Raw genomic sequence first — 25,804 nt, forward strand, 5'->3', positions numbered from 1 at the left:
AGTTTTATTAAAATCTCTATGCGTATGTGCATGGTTTTTAATTGCAAAGTAACACAATATATACGATGTCAGCTGGGAAGGCTTTATAGAAGACAGCTAAAATATGAGAATTAAGTTGCCTCGAAGTAGTAATTGATGTAGGAGTAAATCTGCAAGGCCAGTTGTCTTTACTTTCTGTGTGACAGCAAGGAAGAAAGTACCGTCTGCAGAGCTGGAGGAATGAGGGATGCTCGCAGCCCAGGGCACTGTTGAAACATCTGTTCCTGGGGTCCTGGGAGCACATGGCTCTTCAAGGCTTGGGCCAGAAAGCTGCACAACCCCTGAGTGTTCAGAGCAGAAGGCCACTCCATGGAGAACGAGGAAGAATGGCAGAATTTCTCCCTGAAAGCCTGTCAGGGCAGGACATCCTTGGTCTACATCACATGTGCTCGAACGACACAATGTAGCTGCTTCACCTTCTGAAACTGGACAGTCAACTGTTCTGCATTCACCCTATTGCAAGCAGGAATAAACTCCCTGACACAGCATTACTGTCCCTGAAGAGAGATCTCCTAGTGTCTTCCCCTCTGATGTTTTTTCTTGTTCATATTGTATCAGTTGTGTATGCTCAACATCAATGCTGGAACAACAATCCTGAAGACAAATTTTACATGTCATTCCAGAGAGCAGCTGCAGCAGAAGCCAGGCAGGGCTGACAACAGGTTACACCACCAATCGGCCTTTCCTTGGTGCTAGCGTGGTCACAGTGAAGGCTCTGAGGGCTTCTTCCTCACACCCCTTCCATCCCTTCCATCCCTTGGGTTTTGTGTCAAGCACATTAGAGAAAGGCTGACAGGCAGCAGTGCTGGTTCTTCTGCTACACAGTCACCCACTCATGGGGAGCTGGGTTGGGGCTACAGCTTTTACATGCTGCAACAAGGAGCCTCAGAACTTTGCTGACATCTGAAAGGTGGTGAATGATGAGAATTGCTGGTGTCCAAATGGAAGCTTATTCTCTACTAAGGAGGCAGCTGATGAAGGGATAAATAGTTAGAACAACCTAAGAGCTGAGTTTAGATATTGGACTCTTCACGCCAAATAATGTTGCCCCTGGCTGTAGCTCAGAAGAAATGGGTTCCTGGATGAGTCTTCTGTGTAATATGTGGAGCTCTGCACCCTCTCAGCTGGCTTTTACTTTGTGGCAGGTTTGTAAACTACCTACCACACTGATGTTACTAGGAGCTCAGTGAGCAGCAGAACCTGAGCGAGATCTTTTACCTTTCATAACGACATAGCTCAGTATTGTTTTTCCTACAAGACAAAATGAGCTATTAGGAAAATGTCAGAAACAACTCTGCCTTTTGTGGTTTAGAACCTTAAATTTGGGTGGGCAGCCTGTTCCTCTTCAGACACATTAAAGTTGTGAGACTTCCTTCAAACAAGGTGGAGTTGAACCTTTGTGAAAAGTCTTTCTTGGATACTTCTTGCAATGACAAGAATTTTTAAAGACAGGTTTTGCCTAAGCCCCTCATCTAGTAAATGATTTCACGTGGTGGGCTGTTAAGGCCATCAAGGAATATCTTTAAAATCATTCAGATCTGTTTGCACTTCAGTATCAGGATTTTACATTGCAACTATAGTAATTAGGGCTTTTTGTTGTATGCAAAAGTAAAACCGGAATTCCCTCAGACTTCTTCATTGTCATTTTGTGTGTTTCAGACATTCATAGGTGTAAACAACAATATTCAGGTAGACATCAGCTCACTCAAATGGAGAGCATCTTCCTGCTTTACTCAACTACAAACCAGCTTTAATAATTTTGGGACTTAGAGGATAAAAAAGAAAGGTGATAACATGGGAAGTAGCTATATACTTTGTAAAACCATGGGAAAATGTGTCAAATTTCACATGTAATAGCAGCACATTAAGTAACTGCTTTTGCTTACCCAAGCCTACATTTAGTATTAAAACAAAGCGAGATATTTTGGACCAGAATATTGTGGAATATTTGTTAGAAATGGAAAAATATTGGAGGAACTTTCACCTTTGATGGAAACCTGAAACAGGTTTTCATCTTTACAAGGGAAGAGAAAGCTTCAGGCAACATATCAAAGAAATTACAGAGCAAATGAAATTCCTTCTTTTGCATGCGGTTGTTACTGAGATATGAACACTTGGTTACAGAAAGAGAGACAGCTGTCAGGATCACCATCATTAACGAATACATGTTTAAAAACAAAGGAGTGTTGCTTTGTCAAGTTACTTTGTTGTGCCATTGCAATGCCTACGCTGCACAGAAATGCATTTCCATTTTACTCTTAAGAAAATTTTACTAAAAATTGCTGGGGAGTGAAGGCAAAAATCAGAAGAAAGAGAAATAACCAATTCCCATGGTTTACATCATTTAATGTAAAAATTCATGCTTTGTCTGGAAAAGATTTATTGGAGGAGGGGGAGGAGGCATAATTGTACTGGATTATTACAATCTTCCAGTGCCACCTTGTGGCTCAGTATAATACTGCAAAATACATCCAGCATTAAACTTCACATTCACCAAGCCTGAGCAGCCAATTATCCATGTGCAGTTCGTATAACAAACTGAGAGCAGGAAGAGAGATTTTCATCTTATATATCGAACAACCTTCTGTCCTTGCCACAACAAACTGCCAGCCTTTGCTGGTACAGAGTTGCACCCACCACACCTAGCGCCAGTATTTGGGTGTTACTCAAAGGCTGTGCCCCAAAGCTTATCACAGAAAGACTTCCAGGAGAGCTTTGCAACAAGCCATGTCAGAAGTACCTTACCATTTCTCCATGTATACACCGTGTAATTTAGCAGCAAGGCTATACTTATTGGTTTAATTTAATTATTTTTTCTTATTTTACAATGTAACAGTGCATCAGCACAAGCAGGCACATATTCCAATGACTGACCGTACTCACTGTGAAGCTTTTTTTTCCTAAACCTACCGGGATTTCCCCTGCTGCAATCTGAGACTGTATTATCACACCATACTCACAGCAATGGGATCATGGTTCCTGAGCAGAGCCCTTCCACATTCCTACAACACCTTGCAATACATAGTACCTTAGTGGTAAGCACTTTTCACCAGCTGATAAGTGGACTTCTTAAAGCTGGAAGTGAAGAGATAAACATCTTCCAGAAATAAAACGGATCTATTTCTTTGACACATAACCCAGAGGACATAACCATTCTGAACAAGAAGGGCATATCTTTGAGAAGGAAAACTGTACAAAGCAAAGGGATGTCACACAGAATCACAGGATGTTAGGGATTGGAAGGGACTTCAAAAGATGTCAACGTCAATGGCAGTTACACTAGCAACAACTGCAGACCAGCTCACATTTAGGATGGTGCTATGAGCTGTGATTCATGGATGGGACAGCTCTATTCCTCGGCCTGGCTCACCTCACATCCTAGTGTAAAACTGCCAGTCTCAGCTATACAAGACTTGCAATGATGCCAAAGATATTTGGAGGACGTAAAAAATCAAACCAATGGAAATCAAATGGTTCCTCTTGCGTAAGTCTGAAAATCCATGAAACGCACAAATGACATGTGTATGAAAATAATCTCCAGGTTGCTAAAGCAGAATTGACTCATAAGATCAAGACCACTCATGGATAATTATGTCTCAGATGATCACGCAGTGCCAGTCAAGTGTTATACAGCAGGCCTTAGGCTGAGATTCCTATTTTGGAGAATCAACCATGTACCCTACTGACAGATCCATCTTTTACTTTTCAGCCTATACTCCTTACAGATCCATGCTGACAAATCTGTTGTTTCTTGTCATCTGTCGATAGTATATATTATGCCATTTTCAAAGGTGCTGAGCTTAGGTAGTGTACCACTCATAAGGTAATAGGATCATAAAACATAATTGTAAGAAGCACATTTTCAGAAGATTCATCTTCCTCTTGAGGACATAATATGTGTCCATGGTTTTATGTCCACACATAGATTTAAGGAGACTATCAGATGCTGACAGAGGCCTGATTTAAACAGCTATGGTGTTTAAATCTAGTAAGGTGGCCATCATCACTCCAGCTCCCCAGGTAAATTGAGGCTTGCAGATCTCACTTTGTCTTTACAGATCTGGAGGACAGTCTCAAGATGAATGAGTATAAAATTTAGTAAATCCTGAAGAATGATAGTTTAAGCTCCTCATTCAAATTAAATCCACATATTTAACAATGTTTAACTGGATCCAGTACAAAGCTGGTCTGAGAGAATGACAAATAGGTAGCTGTTTGTTTTCCATTTGAGTGCTGGGCACTGCAACGGTAGATTAATTACCCTTAATTAACTATCTCCTTTGAGGAAGCTTGGAGCAAACTATCTAACGAGACCAGAAGGAGAGCGGAAGCTACTTGATTCACTTAATGCACAGGTATCATCTGTACAATTATCTGCCCTCTGAGCAGATGGGGTGTACTCACAGCAACCGAGCTCCTGGCCCTGGTAAATGTGACAAATGAAGGAACCTGGGGAGGCAGAAGAGCTCTACCAATACCCACAGAGCCATTAGGGTACAGTCTCAGCTGCAGGCTAACAGCACCTGTGCTAATTATGGCAGGGCAGCACCCATGTGAAGAGGCATGAACATCTCCACTAAATAGGTTCCCTGAATCACAGGATGTCTATATATTCTTTTGTACCAAGGCTATCAGTCAGAGAACAATGAATCTAGTTTACATTGGGAAGAAGATATACTACAGAAAGATACAATTGTTGGGCACACAAATAATCCAGTTTTTGATGCCATGGAAAACTGGACAGTGATCTGTATGCCACATGTAATAGTGCTGGACTTCTGAAAGCACCTAGATAAAATATCAAAGAGGATATGTGGACCATGATATTATCAATCAAAGGGAGAAGCAGAAGAGAAAAAAAATGTAGTCTTTTAGGCAAGATGCTAGAGTGTACTCTGAAATACAGTACCGTGCTCAGAGTCAGAGGAAGAATACACTTAAAATCATGGTTGAGAAAACAGCAAAGTCAAAAAGCTTAATTTTTGGAACTCTTTGGAATAGCTGAAATCTATACAAGAAGAAAAGCAAAACCAAACTTGAACCAATCCACTGATTCATCTAAACAGTTATAGAGAACTTTTAAAATGAAACTCAAGGATTAAGACAGTGCTTGTGAAGAAGCATATACTCTTTCAATGCTTTGTAGGCTTACACCTATCTACCCAAACAAATGGCATTTTTCTTCACCAAGTCCACAGCTCTGGCAAGGCACCTGAGCCTCTCACTGCATGGGGTATCTGACTGTCACGCTATTTGAAGTCCCTCAGAGGACTCTCACATTCTCATTAAGAAAGGACTATATGGAACGCAGAGCTACCTCACCTCCATGATGACATGCCAAGGTGATCAAACACCCAAAGTATCTGTACCTCCCTAGCCCTTTCACAGGCAGCAGATACTCATGTCCATGACACGAGGCCCAGCTCCACAACTGACAGCTGAGAGCAAACTGCTAAGTGCCTGGCTGCAAAGTATCCTGAGATGGGCTGGGTGCTGGAGCATCCAAAGCTTTGGGACACTCTTGATAAGCACAAGGCCTGAAAGCACAATGCTCTTGAAGACTAACTAGGAAGGTCTGTTCTTTGGTCACAGCACAGCTAGGGAAATAAAAAACAAGGACTCTTCCTCAGTAAAGAGATGTAATGAACAAATCTGTGATATTTGATGACAACTCTCTCCTCATTCGGCTAAGTACCCTGGGGAAGGACTTCTGCTCCTGAATTTCCATTCACTTCAGACATTCCCTCCTTCTGCTGCAAGGTACTGGTGGATAAATCAAGTAAGACCCTTGAAGAGCTCACACAAGAAAAAGCCATTCTTGACTCAGCTCCCAACAGAGCCCTGCTTCAGAGAGTTTTGCAAAAGGGCTGTAATATATACTTACGTTACATGCACAGTGACTAAGCCCATAGTAGCAAAAGAGCTGAAAAAATTAATATGAGTGGTGTTTGATTTCAAAAAGGGAACTACCTAAAAAAGAGATGGCTAGTGAATAGGAATGTAAATGTAACAAGCGAAAGTGTAAATATGTTTGTATGGTGTGGAAATTTTTTTACAATGTCATGTTAGAGGCTCTTAGTAAGCCAGTAACAACTACTAAAACCTTTAAAAGTAACCAAATCACAAGTCAGTTACAGTAAACAGGGTGAAGATAGATTTTTAAAGTAAAAAGAACAAAAAAGTTTCATCCAAGTGCAGAAAAGAGAAGAAGATTTTAAAAACTGGCATGTTTAAAGAAAACCACAAGGAAGCCCCAAATATTTTCAGCAGAAATTTGCTGAAAGCATAAAAATGTTTCATAATGTTTCTTTTTAAACACCTCAGAAGTAGGAAGCCTGCCACCTGGTTAGTCAGGTAGATATATGATCAAGATGTAAAAGGAGTGCTTCTGGAAGATAAGGCTGAAAATGTTTAATGCATTTTTCCACTACTGTTCATGGTGTAGGATCTAAGGGAGGCTCAGGCACCAGAGAGCTTTATATGGAGGAAGTATGTGATGATCTGTCTCAAAGTGAAATGTTAGAACAAAGATTTCAGAACAAATTATAAAATAAGTTGTAACAACTCAGTTCTAGGACTAAATAATGTTCACTCGGGATTCCTAAAGGAATTAATGTGTGAAACTGCTGAAGAGCCAATTCCATTTCCTAACTTAAAAACATACACTGGCCTCAGTGCCAGAGATGTTAAGTGTGATGCCAATTTTTTTAAATAGTTGTTGACATGAACCTAGGAAATCTGTTTTCCATCATGGGCAAATTGGAAGAAACTATATTAAAAAACAGAAGCTATAGGTGCAGAAAAAAACATCATATATTGGAGAAGGGTCACTAAGACTTTTGTGGAGGTAAGTTATGCTTCATAAATCTACTACATTTCTTTGAAGAGTCAACTAATATGTTAACAAGGATACTGCAGTGCAGAGGTATGTGGATTTCTAAACAAGTTTTCTCAAAATCTCTCTGTAAGGACTTTAAAAACACTAAACTTGCCTGGAGAAGGTGAAGGTCCTACTGTGAATTTCAAAATTTTCTTAATATGGTTTATAGGGATCTGCGCAGGTATTTTTAAAGCTCAACATATTTGCAAACGGTCTGGAAGGATCATCATAGTGATGTGTCAAGATTTGCACATCATGATGATACAGAATTATTCAGGGTAGGAAAAAATTAAGATGGTGGTGAAGAATTGCAGAAGGATCTCATTTACAAAGGGTCTTGCATGTAAAATGGTAATAAAATGTAAAGTGAAGTTCAGTGTCAGTAAATTAAAAGGTAGACCCTGCTTTAAACACATGCTTTAAAGTAGAGGAGCGTGAAAAGTTCTGTGAAACTATCAGCAGAGATTATACAGACAAATAGGTCTTTTTCTAAAAAATAAAGAACAAACAAGTCAGAAAACATGAGTACATCACTCACAAATGGTTATTATGTCCCCACCATTGACTGCGCACAGGTCTGCTCACTGCATCTGCAAATGGCTTTAACAGGAGTAGGAAGGCTGCAGGGAAAGATAAGAGCGATCACCACTGTGTTACAGCTTTCACATGAGCAAAGCCTCTGCAAACCACCTCCTCTGCTAGTAAAACCAATGGCAAAGGAACAAAAGGCTGTGGAGAAGGTAAGTAGACCATGATTTTGCACTCCTCCTCTCAATACAAGTAGAAATGTTCACCTGGTGAACTGAGAGGCTAGTATTTTTAAAGGCAAGTGAAGGTCAAGATATAAGTGAATTCTGGAGCTCAGGACCAAAGAGTGTGCATGTTGCACATCTGAAAGGACTGAAAAAGAGACGATTTTATGGAAGATAGAGCCATCAGGTGCTATTAAATAGTGACAATAGCTCAGCCACACTCTCCCAGGTCAGACAGTGTTTAAATTCTTGGTTACATGAAGCCGAGAAACTTTGTTCTTGTGCACTTTCCTTCAGTATTTACTGTCAGAGGCAGACTTTTGAGCTAAACAGATCTTTTACCTGACCATAAGAAACCATGTGAATCACTGAGTTCAGTCCTCGGAAGGACAGGCCTCCGACAGCAGCTGCCTGGCTCAGAAAGCTTCTGTTGAACCAGCGGTCTCCAGGGGCTATGAAAATCTTCCCCATGCTTAAAACCTAAAGTAAAAGGCAAAAATACAGAACTTCAATGAATTATCAGAAGAGAACAGGAAAGATGAAGGGCACCACTACTCTCCTCCATGCCTTCCCTAGTAGAAGAGCATTGCAAAAAGCAGATGATGCCTACCCAGCAGAGAAAGGGAAACAAAGCAAAACAAAACACAGTTATTTTTGCTGAACTACTATGACTGAAAAAAAATCCCATTGAACACAAAAGCATCAACTTGTTTGTCATTATATTCCTAAAAATACATATGCCTAGGAGCCACTGTTAAAAAGTCTGATGCCAGGTTTTCCTTTCTCTGTTGCAATTTTTGTTTAAGTGCATCTGGGTGACTAAGGCTCTCCGAAGGCAAGAGAGATGCCAATTTTTGTAAAAGGAAATGGAAGTGCTGTTATTCAACTCTGCTACAGGATCACTAAATCTTGAAGCTTGTATCATAGTGGAGAAGCAGTGAAGCAGGAAATTGCTAATGCAAAGTGTATAAGAGAAGATCCACTACAGCAGGATTCAGGCCTCATCCCAAAAGTCACTGTTGCAAAGAAAAAAAAGAAATATGTGGGCAGAGGAGAGCACTATGAAAATAAAACAGCTTTCAAAAAAGCAGAGCAACCTAACCAGAACCAACACCCAACACCATATCAATCAATTTACAGAGAGCTGGAAAATAATATAACTTCTTTTAAAATTAGTGATTATCTGTCTGAGAAGGCAGGCTGATAGCAGCACTTTGGTTTTGAAGATTTCTAGCTAAAAGTTGCTTACCGTCCCTGTGGGGCTTGTTGTGACCCTGTGGGCAATGCTGGGATGCAGACTCACTCAGAACATGTAATTCTTTGGTACAATTATGTGTGAAGAGATAAGTTTTTTAAATCTCTATTTAATCTAGGGCCTTTAAGCACCTGCTTTAATTCTGTTTCACTGAAGCACTGCCATGCATCAATGGTACTATTAGCACTCTTTAAATTAGGCACACATTTAAGTGCTTTCAGAGTCACATCTTGTATTCCTGCAGGTATGTGACCAGCTGTGTCTGGCAAGTATAAGCATGTTCAGCTATGTAGGACGATTGATAAGTGAAACTGTGTGTCTGCAGAAGTCTTCATTACACAGCAGTCCATGTGTGGACAAATTACATCATCTTTTCCTAAGGTGCTGTGAAACATAAGATTCCTGACCAAATTTGATTTCACACTATTTGCTCCACAGAGCTGCTGTAGTTTCTGTAGTGAATATTTCAGTCTCTTCACAACACTGCATGGATCACTCTGGAAACCCCAAAGGGAATCCTTCATATCCCACATTGTGTCTGGTGCCTTCTCACCAAAAGAAGGCTGGGCATCCCATTGGAGTCCTGCTGACTGGGAAAATGTGTTATGAACAAAATTGTATCTACACTTTGGATTAACTATAGTACTATCTGGATTTTATTTATTTACCTGTTTATGGAAAATATGGAATTCTCTGCAGAAGTAATTTGCTGAAAAATATAGCCTTCAGGATGTATCTGCAGCCACAACTGAGAGTTTTCAGTGTATTTATGTCTGTGATACAATAGTACCTTAACAGACCTTAAATACGAATTATATAACAAACAGTGCTTCACTCTGAACTCTGTGAGTTGTTCATATGTTTAATATTCAGCATGTACAAAGATTCACAAATATTAAACAATTCATTCTCACAGTAATAACCGAAGCAGAAGTTTGGTTATGCAAGTGAATTACAAGTTGGAAAATATAAGGGCTTGAATATACTCTAACATCAATAGAAAAACAAACTCTAGTTCATTCAACACAAAGCTATGAGTAGCTCCAGCCTCGAGGTTAATCTGTGGTTTGTACTTGTTGAAAACAACTAACCTGTTGTATCATTATGCCAACAGATGCTACTACAGATCAAATTTCCAAATATTTTGCTGAGCTTGTGATACAAACCAAAATGCTTCCTATTCTTCACATCCCCCTATGCACTTTGGGGATGAATCAGGAGTATTTACCCTCTGAGGGACGGTTCAGCTGCCCCATCACTCTTCAATAGAGGTATCAGTACAGAGAGCCAAACATACAACACAGATAGAGTTTGGGTCGGATTTTCATGGTTATAATTTCTGACTACGATTCTTCACACCTCAGTGTAATCATCAAAAATTTGGCCTGTGGACTTAGGTAGCTGTCTAGCCTTCACAGTCAAAGGATCAGGATTGGAAACTCCAGAAGGCAATTCGTCTCACCTACACAGACATGAAGCTCTAGAGCACTTCGACATTTGATTTAGCTTCCTGGCACCAGATAGGCACCTGCTTTAGTCAGAGCATACTGTGCTCTGAAGATGCCATCTTTCTCCATTGACAGAAGAAGGGCAGACAACATAGATTACATCCTAAAGCGAGAAAGAATTAAACTCATTTCTTGTGCCTTTAACTTGCTGGAATCATTAATTGTAGATTTTGAATGCTGATATCTAGTCAACCATTTGCCTGTCTTTGCTTCCAGATACATCATCCAGACACTAAAATACTAACCTTAAAGTCCAATAAATACCAATCTGAAATCACTTTGACTGTCAAACTTCAAAACCTTTTGCTTTTTCTCCAATATGAATGTTAAGCAGTCACCAGGTGAGGGATAATGTAAAGCCCTTGCTCAGATACAGGCATGTACATATCACCACGTGTATATAGGGAATGAACCAGGAACATCTACTGTCAGAGAAGTTATTTTCAAACACAGATGAGGTACTTTTGTCAGTGGAATTATTCATGTGCTCTTTGATGTAAACAAGCAGCATTCTTATAAGCTCCCAGGGACAGCAATCTATTCTGCTGAGAAGCCCATCTCAGCCACCCAAATAAAAATAAATTAGTACTATAATGCACAAAGGTTTCAGGGATACCTTTGCCATTCTAATTCCAGGGAAAATAATTTTCCATTCAGTGTTTAACACAAAGATTTAAGTGAAAGAGGACTATAGTTATACACCTACTCTAGATGTCACCTTAGACTGTGCAGCAAATCAACACCTGGAAGTCATCATCTTCTGTCTTGGGGCCTTCATCACTCTCTTAGACTGAGATGCCCTAGTAGATACCAAAATCAATGGATGCCCTGACAAACAGTCTGAATATGGCAAGAATTTGTGTGGTGGAGAAGCAAATCAAATTTATGTAGCATTTGGCCTCTTCTAGAAAAGGAATAATAGATCAATAGATTAATATTCACTGTGTAGTTTTGCTGGCAGTGTTCCCTCCAAGTTTTAATGCTGCCAATAAGCACACTTATAAATAAAAGACCTGTGTACCATTTGGCTGAGTTATATTCTGCCCATGTCACTCATCCATTGTCCTCATTAGCAAAGGCCTGAAGAAATATTACTCCATTTGTATCTATTTCTTATCCAAAATTCCCACTGGATATCCAGCTGTCAGAACATCTCTGTGTTTGAAGGCATTCAAGCATTTCTGAACCAAGATTTGAGTTGTCTTCTGTGTTAATTACAGGCACAATGTGCTGAGCTGCTCTTCAATCAGAAAGCTCCTTTTTGCCACACAAGAATGTATGACATACAGCTTATGACTGAAAGCAGAAGTAAGAAGTCACAGTTATATTTAGCACTTACATAAAAATTAACTTCAATGTTCAAGAGGGCATTGCAAAATAATTTTAAAGAATCTCGCTGGATCAAATACTGTAGTAATAATCTGCAGCTGTAGCATGATGTTGGTTGAGCTTCGCTTGCCCTAACTTTGTGCTTTCTTCCACTGGGAGAAGCGCCCAAATTCTGAATTTCCCAGTGATCCTACTGTAGGTACCACTGTGTAGGGGTCAAAGAAAAAGAAAGAAGACATTCAAGACCAGTTCCAAATCAAGAGGTAACATCTCAGTGATGAGATGTGACATGAAACTGTCCTTGCAAGGGGATAGACTGGAAACAGATCAGGCAAGTGAGATGAAAGCAGGAAAAGGTTTATGATTGTAAATAGACTCACTGTAAAGGGAAGTGGAAAGGTCACTGGACTGGAATCAGTGACTGACAAAGATGAAAGAAAATGCTGTGTGATGAAAGGATTCCTATTATGTACAGCAACAGGTTCTTGAAAAAGGAAATACTGTTCTACTGTGTATCAGCTGATGCTAGATGAGCTGCTAGTGAAAGACTGTATGGAAGTGACATTACTCAAGGATAAACAGAAGAAAAAGTGAATGAAAACACTAGAGCATGTATGGAATTGCTGCCACACTGTTTGAAGAACTAATGAGTGGCAGGAAAGTGTCTGTCACTGTATACCCTTATAGAAATGTTACCTGTTCATCAGAGCACACTGCAAAAACAGCCATTGGGAAAGACCTCTAAGAAATCAAGGGGCAAGATGTTTATGTTCCCAATAAAACAACTTATTCCACCCACCACTACGGGTAGGTCAACCTGTGAAAGTGTGTTTGTGGCTCAGCAAAAGATAGGGGTGGGTTTGCAGCATATGTCCAATGATGCTGATAGTCAGGAGAGATGTTGGTTTGCAGTCAGTCATTCTGTGAAACCACAGAAAGAAGGTATATTGGGCTACTGAAGAAAGTCTCAGGGATCTGGCAGGTGACTGCATTGATTCAGATGTAGTGCAAAAATCTTGCTACAAGGACTACTACTGAAGTGTCTGCCCGAAATTCACTTTAGTCCTAAACAGGGAGAAGAGCAAGAACAGCACATAGTAAGTGAGTAAGAGCAAGGAAGTGAGTAAAAATGAGTAAAATGTAGTAAGACAAAAATACTGTAAAAATAAGAAAAGTTGCGCAAATGGCACTAATGCCTCTTAGCTTGGAGGTAAAAATGTGAGGCGTTGGCAGGTGAGCTCCATCAAGCAGCTGTGTGAACAGAGGAGTGGAGAAGGGACATGGGAGAGGATCTGTCAGCAGGCAAAATGTTGAGTGGGGGAGAGGATAGAGAGAGAAGCCTGCAGATTGCCCCTGTCTCACCCTCTACTCGTACCACAGAGCTGCAAAGCCTGACAGAAACCACCCCCTCTCCTTTTTCATCCCGTAGGAGGGGCTGCCAGAACAGCAGGTACTTCATTGTGTGCAGATCCTGTGACTTAGTCTTGTAGCTCTTCGTGAATCTAAGTTTGCCTGCATATTCCTGCCCACATAAAACAGAAGAGCCAGACTCTGAAGACAGTCTTTTCTCTTAGATAAGCTAAAAGAATGAGAGATGCTGGCTAAAATGGTGCCTGAAGGTACAGTGAGATTAGTTCAGAGTGCTGAGCCTCAGCTGGACTCTCTGGAAGCTGCAGCTGCTGAGTAGTGTGGCTCTGAATAATAATAGGAAGACAACACAGAAATGCCACTAGTATTTGCACCTTATAGAAAATTTATTAATTGTGTCAGCTAGCTACTTCTGTGCTGTACCAAAAGGGTGGTGAGACCCTCTCTGCCCTTCACAGGACTGAAACCTTTGTGTTTTCCTTTTCATCTCTTACACAGGGGATGATGATGAATTTCCAATGCAGAAATTATCCAAAATACCGCTTAGTTGTCTGTGCACAGATGTAAGGTGTTCTGTCCTGAACACAACGAGTATGCCTTTGCTGAATATTTTCCCTTAGGGTCCAGGCTACCACATCACTGCATCTTTCTATATTACACCTTATGATGATGGCATCTGTTTGGCTTCCCTGAGTGGGTGTGTGTTTACCTGGGAACAACTAAGTAGCAACAAGTTACCTATAAAACTCCTAAATAAGCTAATATTTTGTCAACATGAAGAAGACCTGTTTTAGAAGGAAGTCTTAGTTATCTCAAGTGAGTGACACTTGTATGAAATGACATCTCAGGTTATCCACAGTCACATTTTAACTTTCTACAATTTTTATTTATATTAATCAGAAATTTCTTTTTCTTTTGCAGTACTTCTTTCTGCATTCTTCTGTGAGCATATAACAATATATTGCTATAAACTCTTCGGTTTTTAAGTACCATTATGATTTCAGGATGATTGGTTGTGACAAATGCAAGATGCTCTGTGCTACATCTTGACAGGATTTTGAGTATTAGCTGGCATTTCCTGAGTGCATTTCTCATTACATCCCATCATTTTATTGTCTTTCAACAATGATGTCCCTTGTCTTCATTCCAGTGTTGCCTTGAGGATAAAGTAATTGGTCCTCAGAACATTTTCCTCTCTCTTTCTCTTTAAGGACAAGACAAACAAAGTACCAGACAGAGTAGACAATAAAGAAGCTCACATAGTAGGTAAGCAGAGAAACAGATGGGACTATACATCAAAGAAATTGTGAAAACATTTGATTCATGCTGGGTCCAGGCATCACTTGCCTAATCTGTAAGAGACACCATTTTGGTCTATTCTGAAAAGCTCTACTGAAATAATTTTAGGTGTCTCATGAAAACTGATTCCTTTCTCACTGTCTCAGCTGCTGGATTTCAAGTATTGCCTCCAAGCACTAGATCACTGACTCAAAACAAGTATTCTATCTGTTAGAGAATGGTGGTGTTTATGAAATAGAGTGAAAGACAGCTAAGGTTGTCTTTTTTTTTTTTTACACTTTCAGTAACTGGATACCTCTCCATATCTATTGTATCATCAATAATTTCCATTATATAATTCTGAAATTGAATTACGGATAACACATATCATTTTAAACATCTTTAGCTTTCATCTTTTGGCAGTCCTGTGAAAGCCACACATCTTTGACTCTCCACCATGGTATCCTCTGTGCTTCAAGGTCCCATCTCTGTTCCTCCTTCTGCAGAGACCAGCAAAACCATTCCCTGCCTTCCCCTTCTGGCACGTCTCCATCGGCTTCTCACTTGGGCAAGGTGAAGTCCTTCGCTGCTGACCACCGGAAGGCAAGTTGGCCTTTGCTTCTCCCAGCTCTGCTTGCTTCGCTGAAGTGGGGTCAGATCTAGACCCCCTCACTTTCTGTTGCTGCAGGACTGGCCCTGGATTAGAGCAGCTGACAGTGTTGGTGTGGGCACCACTGCTGTGGCTGCCAGCTGAATGTTCCTCCTCAGAGCAGAGGTGACCTAGTCAATGTCTTTGTGCCTGCATCCTCAGGGGTCCTTATTTTCATCACCCAATGGGTATTTCAGTTTTCACTTCTTTTGATCAGGAAATAAATAACACTGTCTCTTCTCTGTGTAACTCAGAAATCAATATCTATTTGAAATCTCCACAGTTGTCAGTGCTGTTGTCCTCTTTAAACTGCAGAGCATTTTACAGCTTTATGCTGTACAAAGCAAGGCAAACTATGTTGTTTAAAATCATTTCCTCTTGCTGGGAATGTGTAGAAGCTGCACGTGTGATACAACACACACCATCTCACCACAGCTCCTTGCAGCCCTGAAGACTCCTAACCTAAGAAGAATGTCCTGTGGAGGCTTAGAAATAGCTGTAACTTGATGTTGAAGGCACGAAGGCCACCTGTAAACAGCACAGCAGATTGCCTGGGTTTACCCAGAGAAGTTAGAAATAAATGCACAATTTATGGATAAGGTGTGCAGGAAAAGAGGTCATTCCAGCTCTGAAAGTAGCTGTTGTGGCTCCTGACAAATCATTTACAGAAAAAGACAATCAGTTTCCTTTCAAACTTATTCATAAAGAAAAGGTACAAAGCAGATTTTCCATAAATGGGTTTCATCCTTCTTTTAACGTGTCTAAAACACTACCTTAGCAGCTTATGGAAGGACTAGAGAATTCAAAGCTAAAGAAGCCACAGGCACATCCAGTGGAAGAAAAGGATACAAGTACACGAATAAGAATAAAATATCCTGCCTCCTCAAAAAAACCCATCTTGAGTGCAATCCTGATTTTGCTGAAACCAAACACCTGTCATAGGGTCAGTATTTCTTTGGCTGTTTCTGCTCTCCTGTCCCGTCCCACCCCATTGCCACCAGCCTGGCCATCCTCATCAGACAGGTTATTTCTCACAGCCATGGTTATTTCTCTCTCTAGCCGCACTGAATAATTGCTTTGTGGCTACACCTTAGAATCGTATAATCATTTGGATTGGAAAAGACCTTTAAGATCATTGAGTCCAACCATAAACCTAACACTGCCAAGTCCACCATTAAACCATGCCCCTAAGCATCACATCAACGCATCTTTCAAATACTTCCAGGGATGGTGACTCAACTACTTCCCAGGGCAGCCTGTTCCAATGCCTGACAACTCTTTCAATGAAGACATTTCTGCTAATATTTGATCTAAACCTTCCCTGGTGCAACTTTAGGCCATTGCTTCTCATCCTATGACCTGTCACTTGGGAAAAGAAACTGACACCCACTTTGCTCCAGACTCTTCACAGTAACTTTCAAAAGACAAGAACAACCTGAATGCAGCAAGTGTTTACTTCTTGTCCTCATCTTCCTTCCAGTTTCTTCCACTTAAATCGAATATGACTAAACTATGTATTTTTGTTCCTAGTATTGCCACTGTTACTTTTCCTTATACCCTTCAGTCCTCCTCGGGGCTGCAAAGTGTAATTTAATTTCTTCAACCTCAGCTGGTACGTCAAGTGCAAAAGACCATTTCCAGGTGAGAAGAATTAACCAAATGATCCTAAGACATCTAAACATTTCTAGTCACTGAAAAACTATTGAAAAACAGGCAGATGCAGGTTGTGAGACTCCAGGGAAAAGGAATAAACAGTTTTTGGTAGATAACCTTTCCTCTGGCATTTTTCTGCAATGGCACTTTCAAATATCTGCTGCATCCTACCCGCCTTCCACTGCGATACTGTCATAACTCATCAGTGATGTCCAGGCAACATTTGCACAGTGAACCTCTAAGGAATATCTAGATTCCTTGGGAAGAGAAAATGGTAATTTGGTAGCTTGCATTTCCCCCTCTAGCACTAATTTTCATGTTGATATTGCAGGATGGTGTAAGGAGCAATGACCTGCAGAGGGTTGTGTCTTCAAGATAAGGTGTAAAACCAAGAGTCTGCTACTTGCAGTCACTAAAGATACTGTGCCACTTTTCTCTAAGGTGCATTATTTCCTCTGCTCTGGTGAAATCCCAGTTGTGAGCCTCACATTCTGCCTATCAGTTTTCTCCTTAAAATTAAATTGGATACAATGGTTTTAATTTCCTGTCCCCTCACTTCTTGTGTTGTGTGGCTACAGGCAGTTAAACAACCACAGTGTTTTACCCTGGAGGTGTCTGTATCTCAGTAAAGGGTGAAATAATCCTTTTATGAAAAGATTTACCTGATTCACAGGAATGTTGTGAAGTTTAAGCCTTTTTTTTGTTTTTGGAAGAGGATTGAGATAAAAAGCACCATGGTTATACAGATGACCTGAATATTTACAAGGAATTGACAAATTTTGAAGGCAATTAATAAAGATCATAATTTTTTGAGATTTCAGTTTCCTTCATGATTTTTTGAGCCAAGAAAATTGGGTTTAATTAAGCAAAATAAAAGCAGTTGAAAAATAATCCAGACAGGATAGAAAAACCCACCACAGTGCTTTTTCTGCCAGGCAGAATCTCTACAGGATGCATAAAAACTATTGTGAAGGATGGCTGTCGTATTAATGCATTTTCAGGCCTTTTCCTGCAGCTACTTTGAAGACATGTGATTCAGCTGTATTTTTTTCCATTCAGTAAAAGTAGTGCTTGCTTTGAATACCAAAGGAAAAGAGAAAGGAAACACAGAGAGATCTCTGTCAGCAGTCACACAGCCAGTGCAATTCCTGACGAAAATTATGGTAGATGCCTAGTTTTCATTGGTACCTTGCACTCTCATTACTATTTAATTGAGTTTTGTAGATCTGGAGACTTGCCATCTGAGAAAAATTAACCTCTTGGGTGAATCAAGAGAATGTGCTTAAAATTTGGTTTTAACATTGACTTCAAGAAACTTAACAAAGACAGGGTATCATTAGATGTTATTCCACACAGCTCTGGCAGAGGGAGACATCAGAATCATCTCTAGTTATTACACTGGAGGATCATCCACCTTGGAGGGATAATGGTTATTATTAACCCTTTTTTTCTGGCAGCATCCAACACGACTGAGAGACTTTCAAGTAGCAACAAAGATCAATCTCTAACCTTATGTTCCTAAATTAAACAGAGTGTCGTCGGTAAGGGAAAGTAGAACAATGTACAGAGTGCTCCGCAGGATGGTCTGAACTAGATGCTGTAAATCAGCAAGGTAGTCTCATAAGTAAGGTTAGAGATTACCTTAAGAATTTTCCAGTCTATTTTAGTCATACAGTGTTTGTAGAAACTGCTTTATTCTTGATGTGTTTTCTCTAGTACCTCCTGTGAAAGTAGGTATACACACTGTAGGGAGAAAATTAAGTGCAGTCTATTCTCATTTATTTTCAGGAGAATTTTCCATCTTGCAGTTTAATGAGATTTCACAGAACAAACCCAGATTCTTCCTGTTTAAACTCTCCTTTTAAAGTCTTAACTTTTTTTTCCCCCTTCAAGTAAATGTTCTATGGGCTGGCCTCAAACCCTAAAGTACAAACATTTTCTATTAACAAGGTGTTTATTTTGTTTGCATTATCTCATCCCCTTCTTCCCTGGATATTTGCAGATTAGCATATGTTGTGGACAAGATCAAAGAGATCAATTTACAGTTTGTGAGCTTTATAAGGGAATTATTTGATTTTTGCAAACACAACACAGCTGTTGTGCATGCAAAAATCTACATACTTAATGGTATGCAAAGAAACGATTTCTACAGACTCTTTTGTTTGACAGAATTCACTCCTTCATCTCATACAAAAATCAATTAAGATGAAAATGAAACTTGATTGTGTAAGTGTAATTTTTTCTTAATCAATAGAGCTCCATGTCTCCAGATTCTATTGACTTAGGTTTTCAAAGCTCTTTTGTTTTCACCTGTCTACGAAAAATCAGCCAAGGCATCCGGGATCTCAGCTCACAGTGACTGCCTGAATCCAAAAGGTAAAGCGCTCCATCCCCAGGGAGGGCGCCAGCTGTCTCATTGATTCAGTATGGCTCTTGGCTGATGCTGAAGTAGCACTGACATAATTTCCAGAGAGAGGTGTATAATGAGGTAGCGCCATGTTAACCATTACCAGGGAGAAGTAGAACGTCTGGTCTGGAAGAAAAGAGGAGTCCAGAGCTGAACTATCAGCATCAAAGCATGCATTTCTGTGGCAGCCTATGCCAAGATTCACTGTCTGGAAGCAACAGATTCAGGGATGAAACAGGATGTGAAAATAATAGGAGGAAAACTCCTTTTCCAATGTATCTCTTTTCTAGGAGTTATGTTCGTGCTGACTTAAAAACGGCACTGTTAAAATTCTTCTACTCTGACAAAAGAAAGGATAGTCAGATTAGGCCTCACTTTGTATAAACGCACAGTTATTTCCCCAATATTTTATTTTTTTAATCTGTCTGTCTCTGTTCCTTTCACAGACCAAACTGCCACTTTGATGTAATTCCACTAAAACGCCAGCTCAGTGCAACATTTGCTATCCTTTGCAGGTTGCAATTCTACAGCAGGAGTTTGCTAATGTCAGGGAGCACCCAGCCTGTGGGCTTGGAGCAATCTCCTCATGTACCTCTCCCACACTCTGGAGGGACGAGGATGTAAAAAGTGAAAATTCTTCATCAACAGTGGGTGAAGATGGTGGGGAGTGTTTTAAAAACAGAGACAGAGGGAGAGAAAAGGAAGGAAGTCATCCTTGGCAGCTCTTGCTAGCAGGTGCATTCGCACCAGATGTTGGCTCTGTTCTCCACTGACTGAGTGAAATCCCTGTCTGTAGCAGCAGGATGCTGGCAGCTTTTGCAGCGGTATACAAATACCTGGGTATATTTCAGTTGTATTTTTGTTGGGTTGATATTGTTAAGAAATTTGGGGTTTATATCAACAAAACAAACGGAGGGGAGAAAAGTCTTCCTGTTGTTTGCAAGGGATAAAACAGTCTGCATCAGCTTCCAGAGTACAGCTTTCTCACTGGTTGCACTGTCAAGTACCCAAGTGAGTATATGGTACCTTCACAGCTCTCTTGTCATCATTCTGGACAATCTCCTTGCTGGGCCAAGTCGCCTCTCAGGGAACTGGTAGTAAAGAATCCAGTCAAGTACTCACGGTGCCAAGTCCCAGTGTCAGGCATTTGACAGTGAAATTCATCGTTCTCTCCTACAGACATGGTGGCACTGGTTCTCTACCCAGAGTTTTGCTGCTTGCTTTGGTGGGGTTCAGATTTTCAGAATTGGTCTGTCTCATGACTGCTTTAGGATTAACTGTCTGACTAATATCACTTGTTAGTTGTGCACCAAGACTATTGTCTTTTTGCCTGTTTATCCTGGAGCTGGGATCTTTACAAAGCATAAATGAGGTTGATTGCAATTTTCTTACAGTGTTAAATACAGAATAGTTAAATCTGCCAGGGACCTTTTAATCACTATCTCTACCAACCTTCCTGCTGTCCCATCAGGCTGTTCATAATATGGATTTGATACGATGTGCTTTAACTGATAGAGCAGAGAAAAGCACTGTTGGAACATAAGGCTTCCATGTTCCCTCTCAACCCCAATCAAGACTCCCCAAACTCCCTTATTTCACATTGCAAGGAGCCAGATGCAGAGCAGTAAGTTATCAGCTCCTAAAACAGCATACTAATCCTTTGTTCTTACCCATTTTCTCCTCTTCTATTCACAAACTGCTCCAGGTAGTTTTCTACTCTGAACTGCCCATTGTTCTTTCTCTACTCTCCCATCTGCCTCTTCAGAGCAATACATCATAATCTTTCCTAATCATCTTTTCTTATCCTACTTTTGAACTCTGAAATATTCTGTGCCTTTTTTTATTTCCTAGCCCATCTTTTTCTATCAGCCCACCCTGCTCACTGGCTCTGTCAAGTCCTCCTCTCTTTATAAATACCAGGGTTTTAGCATATATGCTCTATTCCCTAATTTGTTGTTATGAGTCTACATCTATATTACTGGGGATGTGAACTCTGCAAAACATCTTCTCTCCTCATCCCCTGATTGTTCAGATTGGTGGATCTCTTGGTGTCCCCCCTTACAACCAATGCATGTGAATATTTTTTCTGTATAGACACTGAGGCACAAAGTGGGAGGTATTTCTCCTAAGTTTTAGCTCAACAAGAAGCTGAGACACTGCTGGTAGGTGCCTCTACAGCTGGGAGCTGCAAAGTACTCCCAGATACAGAAAAAGGTATGCATTAAAACAAACCATATAAAAAGGTTCTTTACAGACCCATATGTATGAATGTAAGCAGCTGGTCCATTTCTCTATAACAATTCTGGTATCAGTCGCCTGATAGTTACTGGGGTTGAAGAAATAACATGTCATCCGAATGAACTCCTTGAGCATTTCCATTTTGGTGCAGAGAACATTTGATAAAAAGAGGCACTTGTCATCTCTTCCTTAAACATAGTCTTCTGCCTCTTTGGTTGAAACCACTAAAAGCTAGATAGCATATGCACAGGGAGTAAATTCTTCACAGGCGGGCATCTGGATCAGTATATTGAAACTGAATCTATTTTTAGGTGACTGATGCCAGCTTCGCCTTGAAACTGCATATCATAGTTTTCAGGCTTTCTGGAGTGAATTCTTCCCATAAATTGATTGTAAGTCATTCTGAAAATACATTAGAGTCTTTCTACTGATTTGAAAAGCTGAAGATCAAGCCAGCAAGGATTCATTCTGTCCATGTAAAGTACAGGCAATTTGCATTAGAAATGTAACATGAATGTATTTCTTATGCAAAATTCAGCTGAACAACACATCTCACTGCCTATCTAGCAAATTCCTCAGCTGGAAATATTGTTCTCTCTTTTATATTCTTATTCTTTTTATCCAAGTAGTTAACCAGATATTTGGGGTTTTCTCAATTGTTTTGTTAGGAGGATAAATTGATGAGAGAGCCTGTGATTGCTCTGCTACAACACATTTTCTTTACCAAAAACAAGCATAAATCCCTGATACAGCAGGAACAAGCAATAGAATGTCTATTTTTTTCTTCTTTTTTTTTTTTCCTTTCAGCATCCTAAATCTGTCTTTTTAACAATCATTCGGTATCCAACGCTGCTTTTTTCCCCCTTTGTCTTTCCTTCAGTCAAGTCACACATATGCCTCAGTCTCCCATTTTTCTGGACCTTTCTGCTTGTTTTTCTCATGGGTGCTGATTCTCTGCTCTATTCATTAGATCCTTAGGCTCTGAGACTGCTTTCCAGAAATGTGGGGCTGCTGGGATCTGCAGTCAGCATGCATGGTAGCAATCCCATTGTGTCAGTTGCCACTTAATACCAACTATCACTTAACTGTTCTCATTTACTTTAACAAACAGTGATTGTCACACCCACTAATTTCAGTGAGGTCTGTGATTCTTTCCAAATCAGAAGGCTCAGGTCTACAATCAAGTTACAACATGCAAGTAGTTATCTTGCACTAGATGATCCACAATAACTGTACAAATATTCTCCCTCTTAGGCCATGTCAAATACATAGGAAATAAATTTAGCTAAGTCCCCAAAGAGTGTCATCCAAATCCAAATAAATTTCATATTGCCTCACTTGATGTTCTCAGGACACCGAGGCTCAAAGCAGGAAATACGTAGATCAATAGGTTCACATGGGGTCAAACGAGGGGAGCACACAGTTTTAAACCTCTTCAGGAAATATTTGAGCTACCAATCAAGCCATTCCTCATTTTGTGAACTTTTATTACCTTGAATGATCACACATTGTGAAGCAATGGACATACATTGAATTATTAACTTTTGGGGACAGTGTAGCTTGTCTAAGCCACATACTGTTAGGGACAAGAGTAATTCAGTCTTCAGTGTAATTCTCTTATATTATTTTTCTCTCAAGCTAAATTTTATTTGTTTCTTAAAGTTTTGAAACACAAACAAAGTCAAGATGCATTCACAGAACTTATTTTAGCAAGTAAATGTGGTATTTGATCTTGAGGGGAGCCAGTAATAGAGATTCCTGGGGCTTATTGTAGGGTCAATCATCAATCTACAGAGAGTTTTGAAAAGTCTTCATATTCTAATTTTTGGTCTTGTGTGATGGTCTGGAGAATATTTTCCAGCAGACTTCAAAATTCTCATTAATTTATGAACTCTGTTTATGGCTGTTATTTTCAACATGGAACAAATTTATGCAAAAAGAGATCCTGCCTGAGAAATAGAAATGAGTCCTCCGGGCCTTGTACGGCTTCTCACCAGAAAAATATCCAGAGACACTGACTGAGTCATTAAGTCTTAATAATTTTAAGCATCAAATTAAAGAAGGGATAGAGAATAGAAACAATACATAGGAAGGACAGAGGGAGGAGATATTTAAAACTAGATTTTACAAGAAACACACTCATAAAAGTAGAAAAAAAAGAAAAAAAGCACAACCTAAAACAGGATAGAAAGTCTGGCAGAGAAAGGCCCAGAAGTCCCGACAAATCTTAGCCATGGCATTAATGATTCTTAAAAGAAAAATCCTAAAAGGTGGAATTGTCTTTTTCAGATCTACAGAATTTCTTTGTTTTCCATTTCTTTCATTATTGGCGTGCTTACACTCTTCTGCAAGGCTGAATGTGTTTAGCTTCAGCTGTCACAGAGCTCTGCAGAGTTAAATAGCCTGTCATGGCTACCTCAGGAGGGCTCTTCTTCTGGGCCTTGATGAATCAAAACTATTTCAAGCAGAGTGTATGTGAGCACAGAAACATTCAAATGTTTCAGGAATTGTATTAGTATAAAAGGTAATGCTTTTGTGTGTAAGTCGTGTATGCCTCCCGTCTTACTGCTGAATAAAAAAAAAAAAGCTTATTTATACCAAAAGTAATAAATTGTGACATTGCACCCATAGGAAAAACTGTTGAAAATAATGGCAAGAAAGCCACAGTGTGTTTGGTCTTCTGCATGAATTTTACTTTCTCACTTATTTGGGGTCTTTGCTATGCTTTACCAAGACAAAAAGCTATAAACACCTACAAAATCTGTTTACCGAGGTCTTTTACTCCCTGATGGAAGGCTTTCACCTCTCAACCACTACATAAATGATGGGCACTATTACTCTCCCTATCCTTTCTCTATACCTTCAATGAAGAAAATTATTTAATTATCTGTTCTAATGAGCCAGCATGGAGACATAAACAAAAGGAATCCCTGTTTGAGGGGCTTACATGTCTCCATACATTAGTCACCTAACTCAAATTTGTCAGCTCCACACCCCGAGCTAGTCTGGTTTCAGATCTGAGCCTGACTATACATAAAAAGCTCGGTATAAAAGATTTGACCAAGGTCATGTAGAAGTCAGGGATAGAGTGAGGGATTGATACTCTTACCCTCAAATGGCTTGTTCCCTTCTAGTGCACCTGGAATGGCCCTGAGGACCAAAGCACTAGATATTCCTATAATAAATAACCCTTCTACTAAAAATTGCTCCAGGCACAGTGAGCAGCAGGAGCAAGAATAAGTGGGAGGACTAAGGTAGCTGATAACACTTGGTAAACTATTAACCAGCCCACACATGGGCTTGAAAGGTTTGTATGTGTACACATTAATCTTTTCTGTAAACATACAGAGGACAATTATGGACACGGTGACTTAAACTGCCAGTGTTAATAGATAACTGACCCAACACAATTACTACTGCACAGCTCCCACAGATGTCTCCCACAGATGTCTGTCCTTTCCGCTGAGAAGGACATCCTAGTTGGGTCTCCACATCCTCCAGAAACTGGATGGGAAAGACAGAAATCAGTTATGCAGGGGAGAGGGGGGAAAAAAGTTTAGCAACACAAACAAATAAAGGAGTGTTTCTGTATATACATGTGTATGTAGTTGGTGTTTGGTTCACACTGAGAAATACGTTACAGAAAAGCTCTTCATGACACCTGATACAGAAGAGTTTGGGATTGTCCTCAATTATATCTGCTAAGTCCATCACAGAGAATGCATGGAGGCTGCAGTTTGTTGGTGATGGTTGCAATAGGAGCTCCACGGTCCTGCTCAGTGGCCCTTGGTTAAACAGGAGATTTGCACTCTGCTGATCATCTCTGTTCCAGCCACCTAAAGCCCAAGCTTTCAGGCTATGAAAGCAGAGCAGCCATCAGTGAGGGTGTGTAAGTACCAAGTATCAAAGACCCTGAATATACCTGTGTATTCACATATCTGCATTTGAGTCAATGTCCTGTGTGTCCTGGAAGCCCCAAGATCCAAGCAGAGCTGATACATCCCAACCAGTTTCTCTGGGTATTCAATGTTAATGCTTGTATGATATTGCTGGTGGCTGTGAAAAAGGTCTCTGAAGTACATACATATCAACTCTGAGAAATGTCATTGCTCTTTATATCAAAGCATCTGGCTTCCTTTTGCAATAAAAGGTGCTACATAAGGCAAGATATGACAACCTGAGCAATAAAATTGGAAATCCTAATCTCTCATGCTGGGCACAGAAAGAAGTTCATTGAGGCACTGGTTTACTGTAGTATGTTATCAAATTGCGATAATACAGATAGAAAGGGAATGGAAATGGCAAAGTTATTAAACTAATTGTATCTGCAAGGATATTAATTTAATTTATCTCACTTTATTATTATTACCATCAATCTCAAATGCAAATCCTGAAGTGTGAGTTAAATAGATGACTGAATTTAGTTGGGGGAGGGGAAATGAAGGAGT

The sequence above is a fragment of the Patagioenas fasciata genome, chromosome 2 (assembly GCF_037038585.1).
Source record: "Patagioenas fasciata isolate bPatFas1 chromosome 2, bPatFas1.hap1, whole genome shotgun sequence".
Taxonomy (NCBI): domain Eukaryota; kingdom Metazoa; phylum Chordata; class Aves; order Columbiformes; family Columbidae; genus Patagioenas; species Patagioenas fasciata.